This window comes from Calliphora vicina, chromosome 4 (assembly GCF_958450345.1).
Source record: "Calliphora vicina chromosome 4, idCalVici1.1, whole genome shotgun sequence".
Taxonomy (NCBI): Eukaryota; Metazoa; Arthropoda; class Insecta; order Diptera; family Calliphoridae; genus Calliphora; species Calliphora vicina.
In genome coordinates, this window is record NC_088783.1 from 75,105,630 (window position 1) to 75,132,777 (window position 27,148).

The following is a 27,148-nucleotide window of genomic DNA, read 5'->3' on the forward strand; positions in this document are numbered from 1 at the left end:
TATTTTTGATCCTGCCTGTCCTTCGGTGTGCTTAATATTAGAGCACCCAAATTGTAATATTTTATTTACACCAGTCTTTTGGAGTGCTTAACAAACAAAAAAAAAGAGCACCCAAAAGTAATCTTGTGGTTCCTGGCGGACAGCCAAGTCTCCGCCAGAGGTTCTGTACGGCCAAAGTACAGAATGAGATCGCCTGGCCCAAAGGCGATCACTATAGAAGAAGTCCTAAACCAAAGGAAGATCCTGCCATGTGGTTAAAAATCGACCGGATCGATATCCTTCTAAAAGCCTCATCAAAATAAAATGTATATAAAAAGAAATATAGAAAAAAATATGTATATAATAAATTTAAAAAAAAAACTACTGTGCATCCATTTGCACGTATAGGGTCAGTAGGCGTTAACCGCCATTTGACAAAAATTTAACCATAAAAATATAGAAAAAATAAAATGTAAACTATAATATATAATAAATAATTTTTAAGAAATAGAAATTAATTACATAGTTCTTATTAAGTCTAATTAAGTAAAAAAAAAAAAAATTTTTAAGGTCCTTTGAAAAAGATTAGAAAGGATAAAAAAATGCATATTTGCACAGAAATAGTAAATCTTACAAGATCATTAGAAAATGCATACATATCGGACGGTTTGTCATGCGAATTGGCAAGTAAATATTCTACACAGGTTGCCGTAAAGGCACTTGCTAAAAACTGCACCATTGATAAAGTTAAACTTATCATGGAAGCAGGACAGTTTAACAGCATGAATGAAGCTGTCAGTAAGTTTGTAAATAGCTGTACCGAGGCAACAGGTCAGCAGAATGCCATACTATACTATGGCCAAAGACAGAATAATTATGATAGGAGAAGAGACTATAACAGAAATAACAATAACTTTTATGCCAACAATGACTTTAAAAATCCGAATAGTAACGGAAATAATACTAATGACAGCAACAGAAATAGATGGCGACGTGCTAACAACCGCGGAAGTTATGTAAGAGCAGCCAATCTATCTGATAGCGATTCGGAAAACCCGAACGCTCCCTAGGATCGGAATAGTGTACAATCTTAACCTCAACTTTAGCATTTTCATAAGACTACAGATTAATCAAACTAAAGAATTATTAACATTGCTAGTGCAGACATATCCTTGCTAAAACACCAATATGACTAAAAAATGAAATACTAAATATATAACAAAATTAAGTGGAATAGGTGAAGGCAAAATTAGATCTATTGGTACGATGTTTTTTTTTTATCTAAGATACAAGTAGTTTTTAATACCTCATAACTTTCACGTTGTGAGAGATGAATTCCCCATACCATGCGACGATATTATAGAAATGGATTTCATTCAAAAATATAACTGCGTTCTTGAATTCAGCCAAGACCAGGATTGTTTTATTTTAAGACCTGAAAATTTTCCACAGCAGATAGAAGTACCAATTATAAGTGCTTACGGCGATATTACGTTGTCTGCCAGAGCAAAGGTGATTCGTCAAGTAAGATTCACTCATGCTGAACAAGAAATAAATTGTTCCAAATCAGGAGCCCCAAGAAGGTGTATTTAAAGCTAACACGTTGGTTAAATCTGACAAAGCCTTTATTAGGATTTTAAATACCAATGAAAAGATAATTATGTTGCTGATGCATTATCACGTATATCCATAAATGACTTGAAAAAAATAAACAATGAAAATACCAATATATACAAAATAAACACACGAGCAATGGCAAAAGAGTCACTTAAAAAGTCTCCAGTTACAATAAACAAACGGCATTTAGAAAATGAAAATGAGAAGCCCAATATATTTGTACCAATTATGAATTCTGACGTCAGAAAATTTTGTAAGTTTTGTAAAAGTTTTATATTAAACGTGGCAAATCTACATTAGCATGTATACAAATGAATGAATTGTTTATTAATGGGAAATTTGACTTTGGACAATTTTTCCCAAGGCTCGAAGAAGTGGCCGGTAAACTAAACATTAATAAATTACAAGTTGCACCTAGTGAGAAAATTTTCGAATTTATCTCTATTAATGAATTTAAAGAAATGGGCAATAAATTATTAAAAGTAGCGCTACTTAATGAGGTGATCCACGTAACAAGTGCCAAATTAATAACAGAGATAATGAAACGATACCACGATGATCCAGCAGAAGGAGGACATTCTGGTGTTTCAAGAACTCTTAATAAAATAAAAAGATATTATTTCTGGAAGAATATGACTCGTGATATTACGAAATATGTTAAAATGTGTCAAAAATGCCAGTCGGCTAAAATTACAAAACACACAAAAATGCCATTGACTTTGACAAACACACCGACTAAACCATTTGATACGGTAATAGTGGATACTATAGGTCCACTACCAAAATCTTATAACGGAAATTCTTATGCTGTCACAATAATATGTGACATGACAAAATATCTTGTAACGGTACCCATACAAGATAAAAGCGCAAAATCAGTTGCGAAAGCTATATTTGAACATTTTATTCTTACTTATGGTCCGATGAAGACGTTCATTACGGACATGGGTACAGAGTACAAAAACTCAGTACTTAATAAATTGTGTAACCTTTTAAAAATAGAGAATATTACATCGACTGCTTATCATCATCAGACACTAGGAACTGGAAAGAAGTCATAGAACCTTCAACGAATATGTAAGATCATACATATCCGTTGACAAAAGCGATTGGGATGAATGGCTCAAGTATTTCACTTATTGTTTTAATACTACGCCATCTACGGTACATGACTACTGTCCTTATGAGTTAGTTTTTGGTAAGCTTCCTAATGGGTTTCAACAATTTAATGAGATTCAATCAATAGCTCCTGTATATAATGTAGAAGATTATGCTAAGGAAGTTAGATATAGATTAGAAGTGGCACATAAGAGGGCCCGAGAACTAATTGATAGGTATAAGTTAAAACAGAAATTAAATTATGATAAGACATTGTTAGATTATACATTTCAAATAGGAGATTTAGTTTTAGTTAAAAATGAAGCAGGTCATAAATTAGATCCACAATATAAAGGACCTTTTGAAATTAAAAATATAGATTTAAGAAATAATGTAACAATAATAGATAAGAAAAATAACAAAGAGCAAATAGTTCATAAGAATAGACTTAAGATTTTTAACAATGAATAGAATTAAAATTTTCCATTATAAAGTCTACGTAGACATATTTTAAATTACTTATAAGATATATATTTTGTAATAAAATTTAATATTAAGGTTATTGTAATCATTTGTTAAAGAATGTCCATACACTTAAAAACTGTATGAACATTCTTCCGTAAAAGGGAGGTGTAGCATAAACCATATGTCAACTATACCGACAGAATATTGAAATGCAAAAGATTAATATCATATTACAGAAACGACAAAACAGTAAACACTTTGTGTGTTGTACTAATCGTTACTTAATTTTTATGTGATTCTTGCGTTCAATGTTCTGTCCAACTGCTACATTCTCCACTTTAGGTTAAAATGCAATGTAAGCATTAATTTAGTATATAATCAATAAAATTTTAATAAATGGACACACTTTGCATTACCAACTCTGAGCTGTAATTTAGCTCGAGCAAAGTGGTATAAAAATAAAACAACTTTTGATTTTCTTCTCTTATAATAGTTGATTTAGTGGCGAAAGCTAAAGATAAATGTACTTGAATTTTGTGAATTTGTTAAGTTAAGTTTATTTGAGACTTTTTAATATTCATACATATTATAGGTGTAATGGATCTGAATATAAGAAAACTTAAAATTATAATGTGTTGTTTTAATACAATATATTGTTTCACAGCAACAAACTTGTCCGGTTAAGAAAAAAATTTTTTTATAATAGAGTGTGGTGCTTGCTCCCGGCACAACATAATTTGAAAATTTGATTAATGGTGTACTTAAAACTAAACTTAAAGCTAAAGTAAAAAAAAAAAAAAACTTAAAATATTATAATAATAAAAAAATCAGCCTCTAGGGGCACCTTGAATTTTGTGAATTTGTTTAAGCATAAACTAAATTTTATAAATGAATAAGTTTGCTAAATCAAATTTAGTTTGAATTAAACTAGAAATTCAAGAGAATTACTAGCGGAGTTCAGTATTAAGTGCGAATGGGATTGCATCATTGCAAATGCAAAATTGTAAATGTTTTTGTGTGTATTTTGTTATTGGATTACGGTAAAATTTTGCATTTGCAATGATGCTAGCCCATTCGCACTTAACAGTGAATACCGCTACTATGAAATGTTTAAATTTTAAACAACAATGGATCGTCTGATTTATGTTGGATTTTTTCATATAAATAATATCAATCATACGCTTACAACATAGAAAAATAAAGAGAGAAATAAAGAAAAAAGAGATATTTGTTAATGTGCTCCAAATAAAACATTGATTTTTTTTAAAATTCTTATACAATTAAGCAATCTAACATTGATTTGATTGAAATTTATGATTTTATGAAATTTATTGAAACACAAGAAAGTACTTTTTAGTTTTTTTTAAAAGTACTTTTTTTCAAAAAGTACTAAATCAATAAGAAAAGTATTCTTAACTATTTTATAAAAAAAATCCTATAAAATTAAGCAATGCAACATTAATTTCAATGAAATTATTAAAAATAAACACAAGAAAATTTTTTTTTAAAACAATTTTTAAAAAGGTATTTTTTTGTAAAATTAATTCTTAACGAATTAATATAAAAATTCCTTTAAAATTAAAGATTTTAAGATTAATGTTAACACAAATCAAAAAAAATATAAAAAAAGGACTTTTTTATATTTTTGGAAATAAAAAAGTACTTTTTTATACAAAACCTTTTTGGAAAAAGTACTGTTTATGAAAATTACTGTTAACTAATATAAATTAATTTTCTTTAAAATTACCAACTTTAGAATTTTTTCAAGGAAAATAAAGACCAGTAGTTCTTTTTTGAAAAGTACATACTTTTTATAAAACAAATTATAATATTTCATTAAATAAATTTTGTTTTCAAAATAGTACTTTTCTAATAAAAGGGAATGTCAGAAAGTACTTTTTGTTAAAAACATAATTGTTTTGTAATTAAAGTTCATATCCAAGGGAACAAAATCCGTCTTTCCAATTTTAAATAAAATTTTCCTTTAAGCCCTTTCTTGCCAAAAAGTGTTTTTAGGTACTTTTTTGTATATTTTCTTTTTTCTTCTTAATTTTTCATAAAAAGCATATCAAAACCGTTTGAAACATGAATTAATATTACTAAAAAAGTATTTTCTTGAAAGCTAATCGGACAAAGTTTGAAGACTTCAAAAGTTATAGTTCTGCAGATATTCTAAAATATCTACTTTCTTTGTATGGGTGCCCTGTTTAGATCCGTCCTCTTTTTGGTTGAACTTTATGCATTGATACGAAATTGATTCGTGTAAAGTTTGTAGACTGTTACAATTATAGTTCTATAGATATTCGAAAATAATTATTTACTTGGTATTGGTATTACCACGCCCATTTATTTAATTCCGCCCATTTTTATCCAAGATACGCTCAATGGTACCTAAGTAAATTCCGCGAAGTTTTGCGGCTTTCACGATCATAGTTCGCCAGATATTCTATAATAACTGTTTACAAATTTAAAAATAAAAATCGTATTGTTTAGTACAGATGTGGTCTCTATATTTTCTTCAGACCTGAACATGAAACGATATAGTAGACATTTTATGTAATTGCATTATATTTATTATCTGGTGTACATGGGCAATTCTATTATGTCGAACGGGACTTTCGTACACATTTAAAGTGAAAAAATGTCAAAATAAATCAGATTTTTATATTGACAAAAGCCTTTCTTTCATATTTATAAACAATTTTTAAATTTATTAAAGGTTTATAAAATATAATTTTCATACAAAATTTGATTTATTAACCTTTGATAAATTTAGAAATTGTTTAGATATCAAAAGTCAAAGTATAATATCTCACTTTAAGAAATAGGTAATGAATTAGTGTTTAATTTCTTTACATTATTTAAATCTGATTAGTTCCCTCTGAAAATATGATAAAACAAAGTGTTTTCAAAAACTTTAAATTTTCTGTTCTAGGTGGACCTTTCGGTAGAAATGCAAAATATAAAAGAAATTAGCAAAATATTTTTGAAAAATTTCAGCTTTTTTGGATGCTGTCTCACATTATGGTTCATAACGCGGAATTTATAGACCAGTTTGACAGATTTTCAATACGAAACTGCTAAGGAGAATGGTAAACAGTTTTGTGTAAATTCGGTTGATTTTGGTTGTGCAGTTTGGACGTGAGAGTATTTTATACAGACATATGGCTAGACTGACTAACATAACTCAATAGAACTGGAATTTCATAAGGATTATTTTAAATATTTTTTTTTTAATTTTTTCAGAATAAAAATCGATCTTCAAGTAAAAAGTGCACTCTCTTAACGTTATCCGATTTTGCTAAAATTGTCATCATTTGTTTTTTATATGATGGAGTGGTAGCGAAAATCAAAAATGTACAAAAAAAGAGGCACACTGCTGTAGGCAGATTTTTATTTTTTTTTGAACCAAAACTCGAAACTTCAAAATAAAAATGTGCATACGTTATCCGATTTTGATAAAATTTTCATAGTTTGGTTTTTAGACGCAAATCCTAAAAGTGAATAATAAGAGCCACCTTACTGTATATTTATTGTTGATATTTTAAGGATTATGGCTTCTCTTTTCATATTTTTAAGATGTTGTGAGTGAATTTGAAGTACGCGAAGTAACAAAAAAATTCATATTTTACCATAACTATAAATGGTTAAGTATTTTAAATATTTCAATAAGGAAATATTTTATTATTTAATTTTAATCTATGCTAACGATGTGAAACAAAAATATTTGTAAAATATTCATTTAGAATTCTAATATAAACCCCTTCCTCTTCTAATGTAATTTCTGCTGTTTGCAACTTTACACTCAGCTACATGAATTGTCAATTTTACTCACACCAATTAAACAAATTTGTGTCTTATTAATCAAATATTTTCCATAGCATTGAGTGTCACAATTAGTAACGACTGTTGTATGTCAAAAATTAACAAGCAGGAAGGATGAATAGAAATCCTACATATATATTTTTAAGATAAATTAATGTTTGCCTTTGATTGGTAACAGAAAACAAGTAGGGTAGGGTTATATAAGGAATTTGTAAATTAAATTAAAGGAAAATTTATTTAAAAAAATTATTTATTATTTTAAGGAGTGATATTCATTAAATATGGAGTGATATTGCTTCAACTACTAAACTCCCGATCACAAAAATTAAGACAAAATATAATATTTCTAATTAATTCAAATATATTAAAGTCTGTATTATATTCCCTTATGTTTTCTTAAATCTTATAGTTTATGTAGCAGTGTTTTGTTGTTCTATTTTAAAGAAACATTATCCATTTTTTTTAATAGTTTAAATCAACTCCAGATCTAAACTTCTTCCCATTCCTTTAGGTTTCTTTTATACATTTCCCTTGTGGAACATTTATCAAATATTGCTGTAGGAAAGAAAACTTGAAAACCTGCTGTAGGGTAAATAGAATTCGTCCCCTACGTATAAAAATTTGTAAAATGAAAACAAAAACAGAAAAACTCCTTGAACTCACTTGTACATGCTAAATATTCTGATTTGTGTTTATTTATTTCTATTTTTTTTTCTTCTTCGTCAATTTCATGGAAGGAGCAGCTTCCCTAGAGCCTTATATAATTTATCCCCTAATATTTTAAGACTTTATAATTTACGAAAACATGCGTATTAATATAAATACTTTCTTTTTTCATTCTTGAAATGTTGCGTTTTCTTTTTTCTGTTGTTTGCCAGTACAATGAGGTATAAAAAGCAATGGTTTCGGGTAGAAAATTAATTACAATGTCAATTAGGGTTTGCCAGAGTTTTGAATATAAATTAAATGCATATACTTGAGTACAGAACAATTAGAAATTAATTTAAATAAACATAAATATGTATAAGAAACCTGGTGCGAATTAATGTTGCGTGTAGTAAATTATGTGGCAAGTATTTTATTAATTAGATTAAATATCAACACAAGGACTTATTAACATTTTTCTTTAGGTATTTAATAAATAAAGAAAATAATTGTTAACAGTTGGATAGAAATGGAATTAAGTCAAGGTAACTTTTGATTAATTTTTTTTTGCACAAGTTTTTTGATAATTTTGATTCTTGAAGAAAGGGCATAGGGGAATGAAATTTCCAAATAATCTATGTTTGATCGGAAATGATTGGTATTGAAACTGGCAAAAATTGGTCAAATAGAACCAGAGTTACGGACCAAAATGTCAGACAACCTCCAAAAAAGTTTCACAAAATTTAGAATTAAAGCTCTTGCTCTTATAATGTTTCATATTCCAATATAGTTCATCAAAGTAAAATATATTATTGTTAGTCGAAGAAATATACTTTTTTATTATGTTATATTTTTGCAGTAATTTTCCCCTAACCTGCCTTAAAATAACTATAACTCCTTAATCGTGCTGTGTCATGTAAACAATCATTTGAAGCAACTGGAGCATAGCTCAACATGAAAAAGACGCTAGACTTCAAACAAAAAATAACATGCTACACTATTGCTATTTGAGAAAAATTATGTCATGTTTATATGAACTTTCATCTCTAGAATAAAGTAAACAATTTTGCCACCTGTAGTGTTTTTAATAATACTTCCTTGCTGGCTTATTGTCAGCATGAATTGTTTTGTGAATCCTTTGACGCCTTTTTGCCATTGAATTATAATTTGATTTACAGTTTGGTTTTTGTAATACATTTTCAATGAAATAAATGGGAACAAAGCATTGAACAACAATTTCAATTAATAAGTTATTGACGATATCGCGATTTATTTTTGCTTTAATTAGACAATATTGTTGTGAATTACATTTGGTTTTAACAAGAAAATTTTGTCAAATTCTCTTTCTCTTCGGTAACCATTTAAATTCATCCACATTTATCCAAGATGATCATGGTAAATTTGACAATAGTTCATGCTTTAAATGTCATCAACAATGCACAGTGGGGCAGAATCAAAATGTTTTAGAATTAAATTTGTCATTTCAAAACGGCTAGTCCGATCGAGATAGAATTTGACGTAGGCGTAGCCAAAGAGTATTCGAGTTAAAGTGATATAAAATGGTCCCCATAAATGTTTCAGAGGCGGCGCTATAGGGTCTCAAATTAGGGTACCTTTGACATACAATATCTTTAAACACATGAAATTCTTTTTTTCCATCCGATTACAAATATTTTTATATTTTTGAAAAGCGATCTGAAAGGTCTTGGAAAAACGTTTTGCATTTTTATATTAAAAATCATTTATTTTTGGATCCATAGAAATTCCCAAAACATTCATATTATCTTTGCTGAATAAAAAAGAAAACGGTCTGTCGCACAATGTTATTTAATCATAAACCAATCAATAAAATAAATCCAATTTTAATATTACTATATCACTATGCAATAAATGAAGACTTTTGAAAAAACACACGATTATGACAGTATAGGTTTGATTCTACTACCAAAGGGTAGTAAAACCCTATACTCAGTTTGTTCATTTTGGTGACCAATTTTTTTTTATGGGACCTCAAAGATTCTAAAAATCCGTGGGCCCTCAAAAAATGGTGTCATCAGTTTTTGGCCAACAGATAATTTAGACTTGGTGATACCGCTTAACTTGATATTGCAATAATAATGCTAAGAGTCCGCCAGACAAATTCTGTTAACACTTTTTCCCCAAAAATAGCTTTTTCGTGCACTTTTTTGGAAAAAATATAGGAAGAAACATTTTTTTTTAACTTTTTTTATAATAATTTCCAGGGACTCCTAATTTTTCATTAACAATATTTGGCAAAGTTGTAACTGCGGTAAATCTGAATAACTCTTGTGAACATATCAATGCAATCTGAACACATCTAGACACTCTCAGTAGCTCACAAAGATCACTTTGTACCTTAACATTTTGCGTTTTTTACTATTTTTTGACGCTGTGGTTAGAGTCGAATTTATACTATCATGATCGTGTGTTTTTTGCACTGTGTATTTTAAGGGTAAAATATGCAAAAATATGCACTAACAAATCGATGCCAAAATTCTTAAATAGTTCTGAAACGTGTAAATATCTTATCCATGTGATCATTAGACTCACCAGAAAAAACATGCATTTGCATATTTTGGTTTCCCTGTAAATAAGACTAAAATTACTCATACGTAAAGTTAAATACCCAGTCAAAAAATAAATTTTTAAAGATTGAAGTGCTGAGAAATAGAATTTGAGAGAAATGAGATAGAATCCATATCAAAACGTACAGAAAATAGCTAATTTCGGATTTGACATCTTCGATTTTAATGAATTTTACCACAAAGGGTTCCTCAAGTTTATGTCTATTTCATCAGAAAACCTATTCATTTGAAAAATATAGCGATTTGAAAACTGAAAAATTGTTTAAAATTGTCTAAAATTACACACACATAATTGCCCATAACTTTGAAGCTACTCAATGTTCAAGATAATTTTTGATTCCATTTTAAAAGCAAAGATATTGTCCTTAAAATGGTGTGAATAAAATTGTTTATTTCCAAAAAGGTTAAAGGTCAATTTTCAGAGTATATATTTCAATGTAAAAAATATCAAAGATGGCGTTGTTAAAAATTCAAAAAGAGAATAGTACGAGGACACCTAAACTTTTACTATATTCGTACAAAAAAATGTCAATTGAGACTCGATTAGTTCAGCAGTTATAAAGAAAAACGTTATTAAAAATACGATTTTATACCCTTCACCTTCGTAAGAAGGGTATATATAAGTTTGTCATTCCGTTTGTAATTTCCACAATATAATTTTCCGGCCTTATAAAGCATATATATTTTGGATCCTTATAGATAGCGGAGTCGATTAAGCCATGTCCGTCTGTCTGTCTGTCTGTTGCAATCAATTTGATATGAGAAACATATTGGATATATTATGTATGTGGTAAATTTCATTAAAATCGGAGATGGTAAATCCGACTGCTGTCCGCTTTGACATGGATTTTCCCATGAAATTTTTGTTAAAAATATTGAAACATTTTTATTTTAGGCCACCCTAATATGCATATAGCTATATCTACATTAACTTGACATTTCTCAACCAAGATTCATTTAAAATTGGTTTTTCTATATTTCGTTCCACTCACAAACAATAAAAATCAAAATTATTTATTTTATGCAAAATATTTGATTCTGTTTTTTTGTCAACAATAGTCATGCAACATATTGCTGTGATTACCTTCAATTTATTATTATACAAACATTTTTTACAGAGAAAAAACGAAGTATTAAAGCGTGAAAGAATTTGTCAGTTTTTTTTACGTATCAAATAATTTTTTAATGCATATTTAATTTTGTTTGACTAGTACGCGTTTTGTTTTTTGTAAGCAAAATCAAAAAGTTTTTGTTTTGATTTAAGTTTAATATGATTTTGTTAAGATAATTCAAGCTGGTATTTATAGAAAAAACTTTTAATATTTATATTATAGAAATTCTTAGTTCAACTAACTATTTTGTGAGAAGATTTTTATAATAATAACAACTAAACGATTTTGTAAAATAAATAAAAATAATTCGACAGTAAACTTCTACGGGAAAACTATTAAATATGTTTGATTGTTTCTATTTATGCAGTTAACACAAGTTATGAAAATATAAAAATATTTATAAAAAAATGAATGAAACTGATAATTTTTAATTGATCTAAAAACCCCCAAACAAAATCGTGCATAATTAAAAAAAAATAAGTAAATAAACTTGAGATATTTAGGATATATTTGAAATAAAAGAGATAACTTACATACGTATGAATTTTTCGTTTAGATATCCTTAAGGATTATTTATATTTTATACTTGGATTTTTGGCGATTTTTTTTTAAAAATATGAGACTCGAGGTGGATTGTAATTTTGCCAATAATTCGTAAGGAACATTATTTATAAATTTGGTATCTTTGGCAAAAATTTCGTAGAATATTTTAATCCTTAAATGTCCTTTTTGAAAGCACTTTTTTTGATTTTCTCGAAAATTGTGGTCAAATTGACGCCTAAAGGGAGGAGATAGAGAGTTAAGATCTTCCACAAAAATGATCCCCATAAAATTCCACAATATAACTCGGACAACAAGAATTCTCTTAGACATTGTAAAAAAATATTCAGACCAGGTAATCTATAAGTTTATTCTACAAAAATTATCTACACAACATGCCCTTTCAGAATTATAGGGTCGCTATTCTGTACCAAAAATGCTGTTGGACAGTGTAATTATCTCAAAAGTTTTAGGTCGTGGATTTTTTAATAAAAAAATTCATTTATATTTCACATCGTAAACAAAAACCTTGTAAACTAGTGTAACTAGAGCATCATTCCAGAAATATCACTTGTTGTTTCTTATCATCTAGGGCTTTGTATGTTTTGTTAACTCTGTAACATAATTTAATAGGCTGTTCCTTGGGGACCAGCAATTTTGAAATCATGTCAAGTCTCTTTATTTTCAACTAAAGTTACCTACTAACAAATAATTTAAATTAAATTCAAGTGATTTAATAAATATTAAATACACTTTTGTTTCAAAACAAACATTTTTCAGATTGGTCATACCTGCATGATATTTTCCATTATGGTACTTAACAAAAGTTCTAACAGTTTCAGTTGTTGTCGCCGTTTCTTTTTAAGTACCATGCAGCCTACAAATTTCTCGTAGACTTTGTCATCTATTATTTGTATATAATTTTATTTCTCCCCTCGACAAAATGCACCGGAGAATGGCAATAAATGTACTACATCCATATATTAAGCCAGGAGGAAAATAGAAAAAATGGCAAGCAATAAAGAATAACAATTTCTTTTTTTTGCTTGTTTCATATCCAACTTTTCAAAATTACTTTCTCCACAACAATTTTATATATTTTTTTTTCTGCAGAATTTATTCTAGTAATTTTTTGCGTGTTTTCCTTTTTAAGTAGAGTAATAATAAATATGAATATAAAGGAAAAAATCTCCGCCAACAAATCCAAATGTTAACAGGGGAGAATTATTGTCATGTTTGTGTTTCGTGCATAAATAAAAACCAAGACATAGGAAAAGAAATTGAAGCAAAATAAAAAATATAATAAAAATGAAAATAAAAATAAAAATCTGTTGTAAAGGATACACCTTAATTAGAGGAACAATTTTAAAGTTATGTATAATTCAGTCATTGCTATTGTATTCCTTTGTGTCCGGACTACTGAACTCAGTCTGTTTTGTTTGTAACTTACTTCCCTCATTGTCTGTCTTTAGTCCCTTAACTCTGCCCAGTTTTAATGGCTTTTTGTTGGAAAGTATGTCTGCTTGTTTTGGAGGGGAGTAAGAGGCTATACATAAATGTGAAGACACATTTAAATACATTTTAAATATGTTTTTTAATACTAATTTCTCAAAAATTTACATAAATACATTAAATGCGAACACGATTTTATACTACAACCAACAACAGCCTAAAATGATTTAAAAAATGTTTATGTCAGTACAGAAAAGGTATTGCCTCTTGGAGTTGTCAAATAAAACTTGTTTCAAATAATCTTAAAAAGTGTTAAATTTATTAAATCATCAAACTATTTTTAATAATTTTTTATATTCAACACCAACACCTTTTTCAACACAAAAAACTATTTATTTAAATTTTACAAAATAAATACAAAATTATGTTTACTTTTCTCAATATTCTTTTTGATTTATTAATTAAAAATAGACAATACATGTGCCATAAACAACTTTATTTGTAATTAATTACTAAAAATTAGAGATTTTAATAATATAAAAATTTTTCAAAATTCTCCAGGGAGAAACTTAAAAAATAGTTTTGAAATATGGATTAATGCAATTGTATATTGAATTAATTTTTAATAAAATATGTATTTTTTATCATTTAGTTTAAGTTGTATAAATTTATAAAAGAAATACTGCCTGTTCCACGATGTCGAAAGAAAAATGAGTCGAAAAAATTTGTATGAAAAACACTCAGTTTTTAAAATTCTTTCGAATAGTTATACCCTACACCACCATAGTGGGGAGGGTATTATGCTTTTGTGCAGATGTGTGTAACGCCCAAAAATATTGGTCTAACACCCACCTTAAAGTATACCGATCGACTTAGAATAACTTTCTGAGTCGATTAAACGATGTCCGTCCGTCTGGCTGGCTGGCTGATTGGCTGGCTGTCCATGTAAACCTTGTGCGCAGAGTACAGGCCGCAATTTTGAAGATATTTCAATCAAATTTGGTACATCTTATGGACCAAGCCTATAGAAACTGGCTGAAATCGGTCCATTATTTCACCTAGCCCCCATTCAAATGTCCTTCCGAAATCGGACTTTATCGGTCATAAATGTTTAATTTATTTATGTATCTCTACAAATTCCGCTCCAAATAAGTTTTATGTATACCAAATTCATGTCACCAAATTTTGTTACGATCGGTCGATAATTAGTCATAGCTCCCATATAGACCCGCTTCCGAAAATCACTTTAACCTGCATAAATCGCTTAAAATTTTTCGTATATACACAAAATTCAACATAAATAACTTTCATATAGACATAAATCACACGACCTAATTTTATGGTGATCGGTCCATAATTGGTCATAGCTCCCATATAAGGCCCACTTCCGAAAATCACTTTAACGTGCATAAATCGCTTAAAAATGTTGGTATACACACAAAATTCAACATATATAACTTTAATATAGACATAAATCACACGACATAATTACATGATGATCGGTCCATAATTGGTCATAGCTCCAATGTTAGGCCCACTTCCGAAAATCACTCAAAAATATAAATTATTGAAATTTTAAAAGAAAAATGTTTTTGCTTTTTTACTTAGTGTAGGGTATTATATGGTCGGGCTTTACCGACCATACTTTCTTACTTGTTTTTTTTATGGGGACCACCTGAAGGTTTGGAGATAGCGGTTATGTTTGTTCTAGATAAATATTGGGGAACAAAAATAATGGGGGTTCCTCATATATTTTACCTCCTCCCTAGGTGTGACTCTTGAATAGATACGAGCCTTTTGCTATCCATTTTCTCCCAATTTCATTCTCATGAACTTTAACCCTCGTGCGGCACGCCAATTTTTAACCGAACGAGCTCAAATTGTGGTAAACTTTTCACACAAAACTGCCCTTTGTTTTTGAAAAATCAAAAAAAAATAACTTAACATACATTAATTGGGTAAAAAAATATTTTTTGGTGAAAAAACTTCCCGATTTTGGCCTGTCAGTATTTCTATGGTGTTATATACGTCGTTGGAAAGGTCTTTGAAATATCGATCATTAGATATCCATAATTAGGTTATTCAATAATCAATCTGGGTTTAGATTTAAATGGTTAATAATCGGTTAATTTTGGAATAATTTCTATTTAAATTTTAAACTGAAAATAAAACCGCGAATTTTATGTACTTATTTAGAAATGTTATTAATAAAAAGAACAAAAATATAAAAAATAAACAAAACATAAGAATTCTTTATTTTTAAAGTACGGCATGGTAAAGTTTTTTTCTAAGCATATAAAATCCTCCACTATACCATTTGATTCCTTTTTGGATTTTTTTTTAGATTTTAAATACTTTTAATAATTACGATAGATCTGATAAAAACTCTTTTCAATAGTGTCTCCAGTTTTGTCTGTTATCATCCGACAAATAAATGTAAATTAAATACATATGTCAGTTGTTATACTCATTAAATATGTTTCTTGGATGTTCGAAAAAATATGTAATTTTACTTTGACATTTATATCTGTATTAAAATTTGGAAAAAAAATAACAAAAAAATATGTTAAAGTGAAAAAAAGAAATTTCGGTTTATCGACACAAATGAATCGGATTATTTGTTAGTTGAAAATTGGCAATTTTGAATTATTCGATTGCACACCATACCCACAATGTTTACACGCAGAGAAAAAATATAATTGGGCATGGTTACTGTAACCATTTAAATAGTGTTACAAGATTTTTAACTATATTATAGTCACAGTAACCATTTACATGATTGTGGTAACCATAATATGGTTAATTTATGATTCACATGATTGTAGCAACCATATATATGGTTACAGTAAACAAATATATGTTTGTGGCAACCATATTTATGATGAATAATTTTATCATAATATGTTGTTCTGAGATTATGATAAGCCTTAAGCCGAGAGCAACATAATATGATAAGTCCTTCATCATATGAATGGTTGTCACAAACATATATTTGTTTACTGTAACTAGGGTATTCAATTAATCGGGTTTCTGGTTTAATCGGTTAATCGAGAAAATAATTAATCGAGGTTTAGATTTATTCGGTTAATAATCGGTTAATTTAAAATTATTCGATTAACGGAATAATTTCTATTTTCATTTTAAATTGAAAACACAATTTTGTGTACAAAAACATAAAAAACAGCATATAAGGTATTTGAGATCATTTTTGTAAACATATCGCCTAATTGCTGCAACAACGTCATGACTCAAAATCCGTGTTTTTTGAACTGAGTAATACAAAATATGCGCTGTTCTATAATCATTCATATAGTTTTATCAGTTTTCAAAAAAGTCAATTATTTTTTGTGTGAGTGTTTTTTTGTTGTAAACACCAAAATTAAAATTCATGTTTTCTCGTATATTTGATAAGTAAAAATTTGAGTTAAATACAGATTAGAAAGATATTAACATCTACTATTTATATTTGAAATCGCATGATTTGTTGAAAATTTATTTAAGAAATAGTAAAATGTCATAAAATATTCAAAGGCGTTTTTCTCGAAACGATTTTTTTTGAATTATGACGTTGTTGCAGCAAATGAGCGATGTTTGAGTTTTTTAGTGAGATCTTCTGAAATAATCTTTTATAAAAAGAATATAATTTAAACGATTTATTTCTTTAGATTTAATAAAACTTTTCTTGGGAAAAGCTCTCTCTGATTGTATATGTTGGAGAAATCAAAAGAAATCATGATAAAGAATATTCCTTTTTGGATTGTTTTAGATTTTGATTAATTTAATAGTTTCGTTTAGTTATGATAAAAGACTCATTTAAAAAAAATCGCCTATATATGTAAATACAAACAAAGCTTCAAATACATGTCAATTAAATATGTCAGTTGTTATACATACTCACTAATCATGTTTATTGGATGTTCAAAAAATATCTAATTTTAATTTGAAATTTGTATTTGAATTGAAACGGAAAAATAAATATGTACATACAAAAATATTTTTTAAAGTGCAAAAAAAAAGGAATTTCGGTTAATCGGTTAATCGACACAAATTAATCGGTTTATTTGTTATTTGAAAATCGGCAATTTCAAATTATTCGAACAGTTAACCGTCAAAAATTAATCGGTTAACCGATTAACGGTTAATCGATTGAATACCCTAACTGTAACCACATACATATATGGTTGCTACAATCATGTGAATCGTAAATTAACCATATTATGGTTACCACAACAATGTAAATGGTTACTGTGACCATAATATAGTTAAAAAACTTGTAACAATATTGAAATGGTTACAGTAACCATGCCCAACTATATTTTTTCTCTGCGTGTATGTTAAGAACTTAGTAATCCATATTATAAGCCATTGGTGGGACGATATTGCCGAATTGAAATAGCAACCGAACCGGGACTACGGCTATTTGGGGGCTTCGGAATGTAGATTTAAACAGATAGACGGATAGGGTTATATCGACTCCGCTAGTTATATCGAAACACAATACATATGCTTTATGGGATCGCAAATGAAAAATTTTGAAATAATAAACGGAATAACAAACTTATATGTAAATGTACAATATCCTTATCCCACATGGTGATGGGTGTAAGAACATAGCAGATCATTTATGAAACTAAGAAAGATTTCTCACCTTTCTGAGCATTTGTGTAGTTCTATTCCTATATGAATTTTTAAGTTTTTATTTTTGATATAGCCCTCAGTGGTGCTGTCTGTTTAGTTGAATTGCAAATGCAACAAAACCCAAATATGAAATGTACTTTCACACCTATTAATGCAAGTATTAACACTTTATGATGTGTATTTATAATTTCGTCCCATAGTATTCCATTTTTTAAAGAATTTATCTCCTAATTGGGAATTTTTCATATGAATTTCATTTTATATACTGTACTGCCGTGTATAGCACATTAACATGTTATTTTAATTATATTTCTTAAATATTTGTATAGCTCTTTTTAACGCTCAATGGCTTCTTTGAACTATTTACTCGATTTCTAATTAAAGGTTCAACGTTGATAGACAGATAAATGAATTAATACAAAATTCTCAATGTCACACACCGTATTTGCGGTGTGTGAGTGAGGCAAAGAATTTAATTTAAATTTTAAAGTAAAATAAAACAAAGAAATTTGTTTCTTATGAAATGAATTTGAAACACTAAAGGTCTGAATTGCAAAAGTTGTACTTTCTATCTTTATGTTGTTATTGCTGCTACTGCTATAAAAATGGGTCGAATTTCATTGTCTGCTGTCGTTGACTTGTCTTAAGTTTATTTCATTTTATTCTATTTATTTAACTTTACAGCAACACTTACAGCAATACAAACTGAAAGAAAAACAACAATTTCTTTTCTAATTGTTATGAGTGGGTTTTAGGTTAATAAATGATGATTATGTTGATGATGTTGACGATGATGATGGGACTGAAGATTGTTGTTAGCTGACAGGTTTGCTGTATGGTTGACTGGCTGGCTGGTAGTAATTTCTACTTTCAACATTCCAGTGCGAGGTTTTCGTATTTCGTATTTTTGGTCAAAAGTTACTCAAACCACATAAACAAGGATTACACAATTTTGATTGTTTTTCTTCATTTGTTACGTTCTTTTTTTTTATTTTTTTGCTATTTTTGGTTTTAAAGAAACAAAAAAAAAGGATTGTTAACCAAAATAATGGAAAAGGGGTTCAAAATGTAAAACATTTTATTACCGAAAGGCCAAGATACGAGTAATAAGCAAAAAGGAATCACAGTCAAAGAAATGTTCAGTTCTTCTCTTTAGAGAGATTGTGCTGATGGATGTAGTTGTTTCTAGTTGATGCTGTTGTATTTACTTTCCTAAAGTTTATATCTTTCCGTAATTTTGCTTTGTAATGAAAAACTCATTAATTTTGTTTTTGGATGTTCAATAATTCGAGACAGTGGTGAAATTGATGTTGAATTCTTTTTGGGGAAATTTTCAACAGTTGATGCGGTATTTAAAACTGTCTGAAGAATGATTATTTATAGCAGAATGATGGATGATTCATGTACTAGCAAGCAGACAATATAAATTGCTATTATTACAATCATTTAAAGTAAGTACAAAATCCCATTGTAGTTTAACTAAAAATATATTATTTTTATCGTTTAACTTCACCCACTGTAGCATCTACTTAATGGTTGTTTTCACCCTATACCCTAATGATTTTAAAACAAACCACAAAAGGTCCATTTCGAAAACAAAAAATCGAAAAAAAGGAGTAAAAGCATTTCAAAAGCCATAAAATTAGTTGTTTTTCGGTTTTTACATTAAGAAACATTTAAAAATTGTATGTGCGTGTATAAAATTCTATAAGTATTTGGGTATTTCAAGTCAATAGGTAGAAGCCAGCAATCAGAAGGATGAGTTACATGATTTGCGATTAATCAAAAATAAGGAAAAATAGAAAAGGGAAATGAAAATGCTGCTCTTCAAATTCTTGTTCAAATATCTGTATGTTGTACTTGTTGGTTCTGTTCTTGTTATTGATGATTGTGTTGATTTTTATTCTTTTTGTTTGGTTGTCCGTTGCCAATGAAATATTTCAATCATTACTGACATTTTAAGTTTTCACTACTTCCGTCAAAGTTTTTATCGATGTTACTACTTGCTGGATGGCTGGCTGTTTGTCTTGGGTATGAGTGAAATTTATGGTATTTTAGAAACACTTTGTTTTGAACAGTATCTGGCCAGGTTATGGATAAGCAGGTGTTTGCTTGATGAAGAAAGTCGATAATTTACATAGCGTTATTAATTAATCCGCTAAATTTTTTATAATAATTTAATTCTTAATTTTGTCACTAGATAAATACTTTAGATTTAGATAATTGTATCGCATAAGAAGTTTAATAGAGGTTTTGAATAAAAGTTAGTTTTTTTGTATGGATTCTAGACAATTTCCTCCATTTGGTACAGTTGACAGTGTTCAAAAAAAATATTGGAAAAAATACAAAAATCAAATTTAATAGGAATATGTTTCAAAATTCAAGCAAGATTTGAATAAATTGGGCAACATTTAGGCCTAGTCCCCATTCAAGGTCCCCCTCAGATGGTGGGTATTCAAGATTCGACACATCCGCGATAGACTAGACAAGTGGTGCGCGTTAATACTGTTCAGGTTACAAACCTTTTGTCAATTTACTCGAATACATCCCGAATGTAAACAATAGAGCGTAATAGAGCGTAATAGAGCGTAAAAATACAAATATTTCATTTCGTTCCTTGATGTTGTTGCGGATATTTAATTTTTTACCATACATATTAAATTTCTCTATTTGCCTACCAACGGACTAGACTAGAGTGTACTGGGCTATCAATCGTAGGACAAGCAAAAAGCATCGCATTTTGTGTTTGTTTAAAAAAGCTAGTTTGTTGTAAAATGCAAAGTTCGATTTGACGATTTTTATTCTCAAAATGACGATTTTATAAAAATTCCATTTAAAAACAAGTAAGAAAGTATGGTCGGTCAAGCCCGACCATATAATACCCAAACCAAGTAAATGAAAAAACATTTTTCTATTAAAATATCAATAATTTATATTCGTGAGTAATTTTCGGAAGAGGTCCCCAATTATAGACGGATCACCATTAAATTTGGTCTTGTGATTTAGGTCTATATGAAAGTTATTTATGTTGAATTTTGTGTGTATACCAACATTTTTAAGAGATTTATGTACGTTAAAGTGATTTTTTGAAGCGGGTCTATATGGGAGCTATGACTAATTATTAGGGTATTCATTCGACTAATGATCGTTCGATTAATCGAATAATTTCTTACGAATAATTATTCGAACAATTTAAAAATGGCCATTTTCGAATAACGAATAATTCGAACAATTTTATGTAGAATAATCGAATAAAACGAATAAATGTATTTAAATTTATTAACTTGCTTAACATTTTTCATAATTTCAAATTTAAACAAGTAATAATGACTCACAAAAATTGTATTGTTTCTGAAATTCGTCAAATAACTAAAGACAAACGGACTTTCGATCACTGATGATGAGTGTTCCGATAGCTCCTTCTATCTATATATAAATATTACTGCAAGAAGTTACAATTCTAAAAACAAATCTTTAAAAATTTTTAACTTAGGACTTCAACCAATGAAAATAAAAGGTACGAAATAAAATATTTGTTATTTAGCTGGCGAAATATTTCAAGAATCGCAATTAATAATCAAAATATTAACTTAGATTAAAGTGGAGTTGAATGTGATTTTGAAACGGTCGTCGAAAGTGATATTGGGATGACATTTTTTTTTTTTTAAACAAACTCAAACTGCGAAGCGTTTTGCTTGTCTGCAGATACACCCAGAGTCTCTGGCGGGAATCGAACCCGCAACACCCAGATTGATAGTCAAGCACACTATCGTCTGTCTAACGGGGCAGTCTGATGATGATGACTCTAATGATTACATTGAAATAGATGAAGGCATGATCATAAAATATATGTATATAAGTGATGTTATTAACCGCGTACGTAAAAATATTTAATAAATCGAATGATATACACAAAATATTGCAAACTAACGTTTTGTTGCAAGAAAAGCATGGAGTTCATCTTAAACATGATAATAAACTTTTTGCGTATTTGTAAATGCGTCAATCATGCACTGCCTGACTTCAAATTAGCCATGTTCACTGACAATGATATCAAACTATGGACATATTCCCTTTATTGTGTAATTCCCCAAGACCACTTTATTAAGCAAAGATTCTGCAACGTTGATAGAGCTTGATGTATAATACAATTTGTTATAAATAATTTATCAAAAGGGAATAATTAATTCACCAAAGAATTAATTACTCAATTTAAAACCCGACATAAAATGAACGACATAAAAAAGTTCTTAATACGTTTATATTGTATTTGAATTCAGGATCATATCCAACTTTTTTTAAAGCTAGTAGCTCCAAAACGGAAACTAAAGGGTTTGCTAATCAATTGTTTTGTATATTGTTCGGGAGTTAATCTGATCAGAATATTTCTGTTGAAAACTTAATGATGGACTTTGTTTTCGAATGTTTTTTAACATTATCAATACCTGATTGTTAACTTTAACGTTATTTTTTGTTTTTCTTTAACAATAAAGTATTGAAAAACCGACATCAAAACTTCATGCTTTTTAAAAAGTAAAAAATTTAAATTATTCGAATAATTCGATTAATTTTAAACGTGTGATCGAATTATTCGAACAAGTTAAAATCTCTTATTCGAATTATTCGTTTTATTCGAACAAGAGAAACATCGAATAATTCGTATACCCTACTAATTATGGACCGATCGTAACAAAATTTGTTGACATGAATTTCGTATACATACATAAAACTTATTTGGGGCGAAATTTGTGGAGATACATATATAAATTAAACATATATGACCGACATTTGTATGGTGGCTAGGTTAAATAATGGACCAATTTCAGCCAGTTTCAATAGGCTTCCTTGGGCCGAACAAATTGTATGTACCAGATTTGATCGGAATGTCATCAATATTCATTGAAATTGTTTACACAAATAGTGACTTGAAAGATTTCTTATTATGGCAATTTATTTTTCTCCAAATTCACCCATTGTCGCACAGTGGGAGAAAACCCTAATTTAGTGTAACTAAATTCGTATCTTCTAAACTATTGGGCAAGGAGGTAAGCTAATAAAGTAATGCAAAATGGGTACTGCTACCTCAGTAGAATGAGCGGGAGAGGCTGCTAAACTACACTACCTCGGAAGAAATTCTATACTATTTTCAATTGTAAGAAATTATTTTAATATATCTTTCAAAAAATTTAAATTATATAAGTAATTTTATTTATAGCAAGTAACTATTTAAATCTATAGATTTTGGACATTTACCCTATTGCCGGCATAGGTCGAAATATTCATATAAAATTAAACTTTTTTTGTTTTATTAATAAGTTTATTTTTAACAAGTAAGAGTGCTATATTCGGCTATGCCGAATCTTATATACCCTTCACCTTTGTTGTGGATGCATTATTATTTTTTATAATTAGTATATAGGTATGTATGTACATTGCCCACTTTCAGCGTACAGCATCCTAAATTTATCAAGAACACAAAAAACAACAACAACGCCAAACGAAACAGAACACCAAAAGAAAAAACAAAAACAAAATACGAATCCCTTTTACAGACTAATGAGAAACACGAATTTCAAATACTTTAAGATGAATATTAAGGCCATGAATAAGCAGTGGGTTCTAAACATTGTGTGTAAAGTGTGTAGTGAATATCTAAGACAGTGGGAAAGTGCTAAACGCAGTCACAAGCGCTAAATGTAGTCACTTGAAATTTGGTATAACTATCATTTTAACAGAACCGAAAAAAGTGATGGTCTTCGGACAGCAGAACAAAACATGATCAAGGAAGACTGGCCTCTGAGAGAAAACATGACAGAACAACGTTTAAATCAAATGTTATAAACGTTGCTTTGCTTTCCATATATAAGATTACACATCTAATTGGGACTTGTGAAGCAGTATGTGAAAGCATTAGATAAAACTCAATCTTTTGGTTTTATTTTAAGGTTTGAGTACAGAAAAACAACATTTAAAAGTGTACTATCCCCATAATAAGTTAGACTAGTTTACTGAAAAAAAGAGAACAACAAGGATAACGTTTCCATCAAGACTTAAAAGTACTGGAAGATGGATACCGAGATCGCTGGGCTGAAAATATGGTGGCAGATTACTGTTGGAGTATAACACGGGTGTTTCTTAAAATATAAAAAAGAAGATATCAACCTGTAGAATAAAAATGTAATCATTCATTTTCTTTTTTTATCATTGTAATTTCCACAGAAATAAGTATACAGTTAGGTATGAATTTTTATTTAAAATCAGTTTTGTTTTTGGCGGCAACAAAATCATTGTTGGCCTGTGTAATTTTTACTTTTGAAACTGCCGGGTACTTAATATCTGTATAACCAAGTGTAAGTATGAGTGTATATGCACAATACAATTCAATTTCAAGTCTTAAATAAGAATTGTTGTGTTGATCAACATTTCATCACTTCTATCCTCTTATCAATTTCTTATTTGTTGATTTTCGATTTTTCCTCCCCAGTTTTTTTTTTTGTTTTTTTTTGAAAAATGACTTACCGTTAAAAATTCCATTACTTGATTGGCATTACATTCGTTTTTAAAAACTGCAAACATATGGTGATTATCATTATCAACATTATTCTTTTGAGAATTTTTCGTACTTATTATTATTTTATTTATTGCTGTTTATTTTTATCTGTATCGGTATCTGCTGGATCTGCAAAGAAATAAAACACACACATAAATATGTAGAAAACCGATGTAAGATGTGCGAATAAAATCAAACGTAAGTAAACATGAATGAACAGGTAATATAAAAACACACTTCCACACAGAGATATATGAGGAAAATCAAAAATTTTGCAGAAGCATTGAAACACATAATTCAGATTCAAAATTAAAAAAGTAAACCATAGAAAAAAAATATGAATCCAAAATCTTAGGTTACTAAGCTATCACCATACAAGTCGGATGGTTGTTGAACATTTTCAAAATGTAAATGTTTTATCTACTTTTTAAAAGTTTTGCAAAATCTTGAAAAATTTTTATTTTACTCATATGTTTGGATGTGAACTTGTACCACCACATAAGTATGAATATATGAAGGTATTTAATACTACAAGACGACTTTTACGTTTAAAGGAAAACAATAATAATGAAAAGAAAACAACCATTTATTTATGCTCAACAAATAAGTCAGAAAATGTATAGCTTATATACGAAATATGTATGTATTTGCAGGTAGATATATATAAATGTGAATTTGTGCATATACATAATTTTTAAGTTCGACGTCTACGTTGTCATTGTCTACTGCTGGTATTTCCTTCCTCTGCTGCTTCTGCTGATCCCATTGAGTGGTTTTACTCCTCTTTAACAGCGTTTTTATTTATGTGTGTATAATGTACCATTAAATTGTACATAATTTGTGCTCATCGAATGGTTATTAATGCGAAAAAATATTTATATATGTAAGTAAAATCGTAAGACGATGTACGTAAGAGTATTTCTGTGCCTTAAGGTGGTACTTAGTGGGTAGAATAATATTGTTTTATATTATTATACTCTTTGTTGATTGATTTATAATACAATTTCTTTTGACAATAAAATGGAAGTTTTAAAAATGCATTTCCTATTAGGTTTCTTATTAATTTCCTGTTTTCTGTAGTTGCTTATTTGCAGCTAAATCCTTAATGTTAAAACAAGTAAGAAAATATTTACTATACGATACCCTACATCTGTAACGATTACTTACATAATTGTTGTACCTTTTTTGTGAATTTTAAGCAGGGACCGAAAATAAAGATTATTTTTGAGGTGGGTATAAAAAAGGCTTCGGATTTTATTAAAATCTAGCTTTTATTTTATTAACATCTTGGACACTTCGCAACAAAAATGACGAAGGATTTGGTAGAAAAGCCGTTTTTTATTCTAAACTTGGATTCTAAGGAAATTACCGTTGTAAAATGTTGCGTGGAGTTTATATTAACTAACTCAAAGGTGGGAAGGATAAAAAAGATAGGCAAATTAGATAGGGCACTTCTAACGTACTATTTATACAACGTCGATCCAATGGATAATACAAAAAAGTTATACAATATGGCTGATGAATTACAAAAACAAGCAGCTATTTTGGAAAACCCAGTATGTGTTATCACCGACTAAGGTACATCATTTACCTCGAACGAATTCGAAGAATACTGTAAAAAGAAAGATATTCAATACTTGTAAATTGCTACCAGAGTGCCAAAAGGAAATGGCTATGAGGCTTCACGAACAAAGTCCCCAAACCACAAATGAATTAAAACCCCAAAATTGGGGACTTGAAATAAATCCCCATCCAAACGAACTAAACTCCCAACCAAAATGAAAAAAACCGGCTTTGCCCAGAATGCGCAATGCAAAAATACTTTTCTGAGCGAAGTAGGTTTTTGATACACACCAGAGTAGAAAACCTTTTCTGAGCCAAGCCAGTTTTTGATACACTCCAGAGGAGAAAACTTTTGCTCCCGGCCAAATTCCGGCAAAATGGAAAACAACTTTTCTGAGCGAAGCCAATTTTTGATATACCCTAGAGGAGGAAACCTTTGCGCCCGACCGAAGGTCGTCAATGCAAAACAACTTTTCTGAGTGAAGCCAAGTTTTGATACACCCCACAGTGGGGCAGAATCAAAATTTTTTGGAAATAAATCTGGCATTTCCAACCGGCTGGTCCGATGGGGATAAAATTCGACGTGGGCGTAGCCTAGGAGAATCCCAGTTTAAGTTATTAAAATGGGCCCTACAAATAATCCAGGGGCGGCGCTAAAGGGGCTCAAAGTAGCAATTTTTTGGTTTCCCATCCGACTTCAAAGATTTTTATATTTTTGGAATGCGCTCGGCTAGTTCTTGAAAAAATTTTGCAATATCTTGGTCCACATTTTTAAAAATATAGGTCGTAATTTTGTACCGAATGGACTCCAATTTTTATGGTTAGTTAGACAATTAAATTGCAAATATCATACAAAATATTTCAGGACAATAACGATTATGGATCCAAAAATAAACGATTTTCAATTTAAATATTAAAAAAATAGTTGATTTTTGCTGTTTTTTGGACAAAAAGGTGACTTCACTCTTTTTTTATTAAAAAAAAACTTTCTTTAAGAACATATAACAATTTTATATTTTTCTATAAGGTATTTTTACGGAGAATATTTTGGTGTAAAA

The 27,148-nt window shown here is 29.0% G+C and overlaps 1 pseudogene; it reads right to left on the reverse strand.

The window, feature by feature from the left end:
• Positions 1–24,651, reverse strand: part of LOC135958506 (uncharacterized) — a 114,807-nt pseudogene extending 90,156 nt beyond the window's left edge.
• Positions 24,652–27,148: the final 2,497 nt, after the last annotated feature.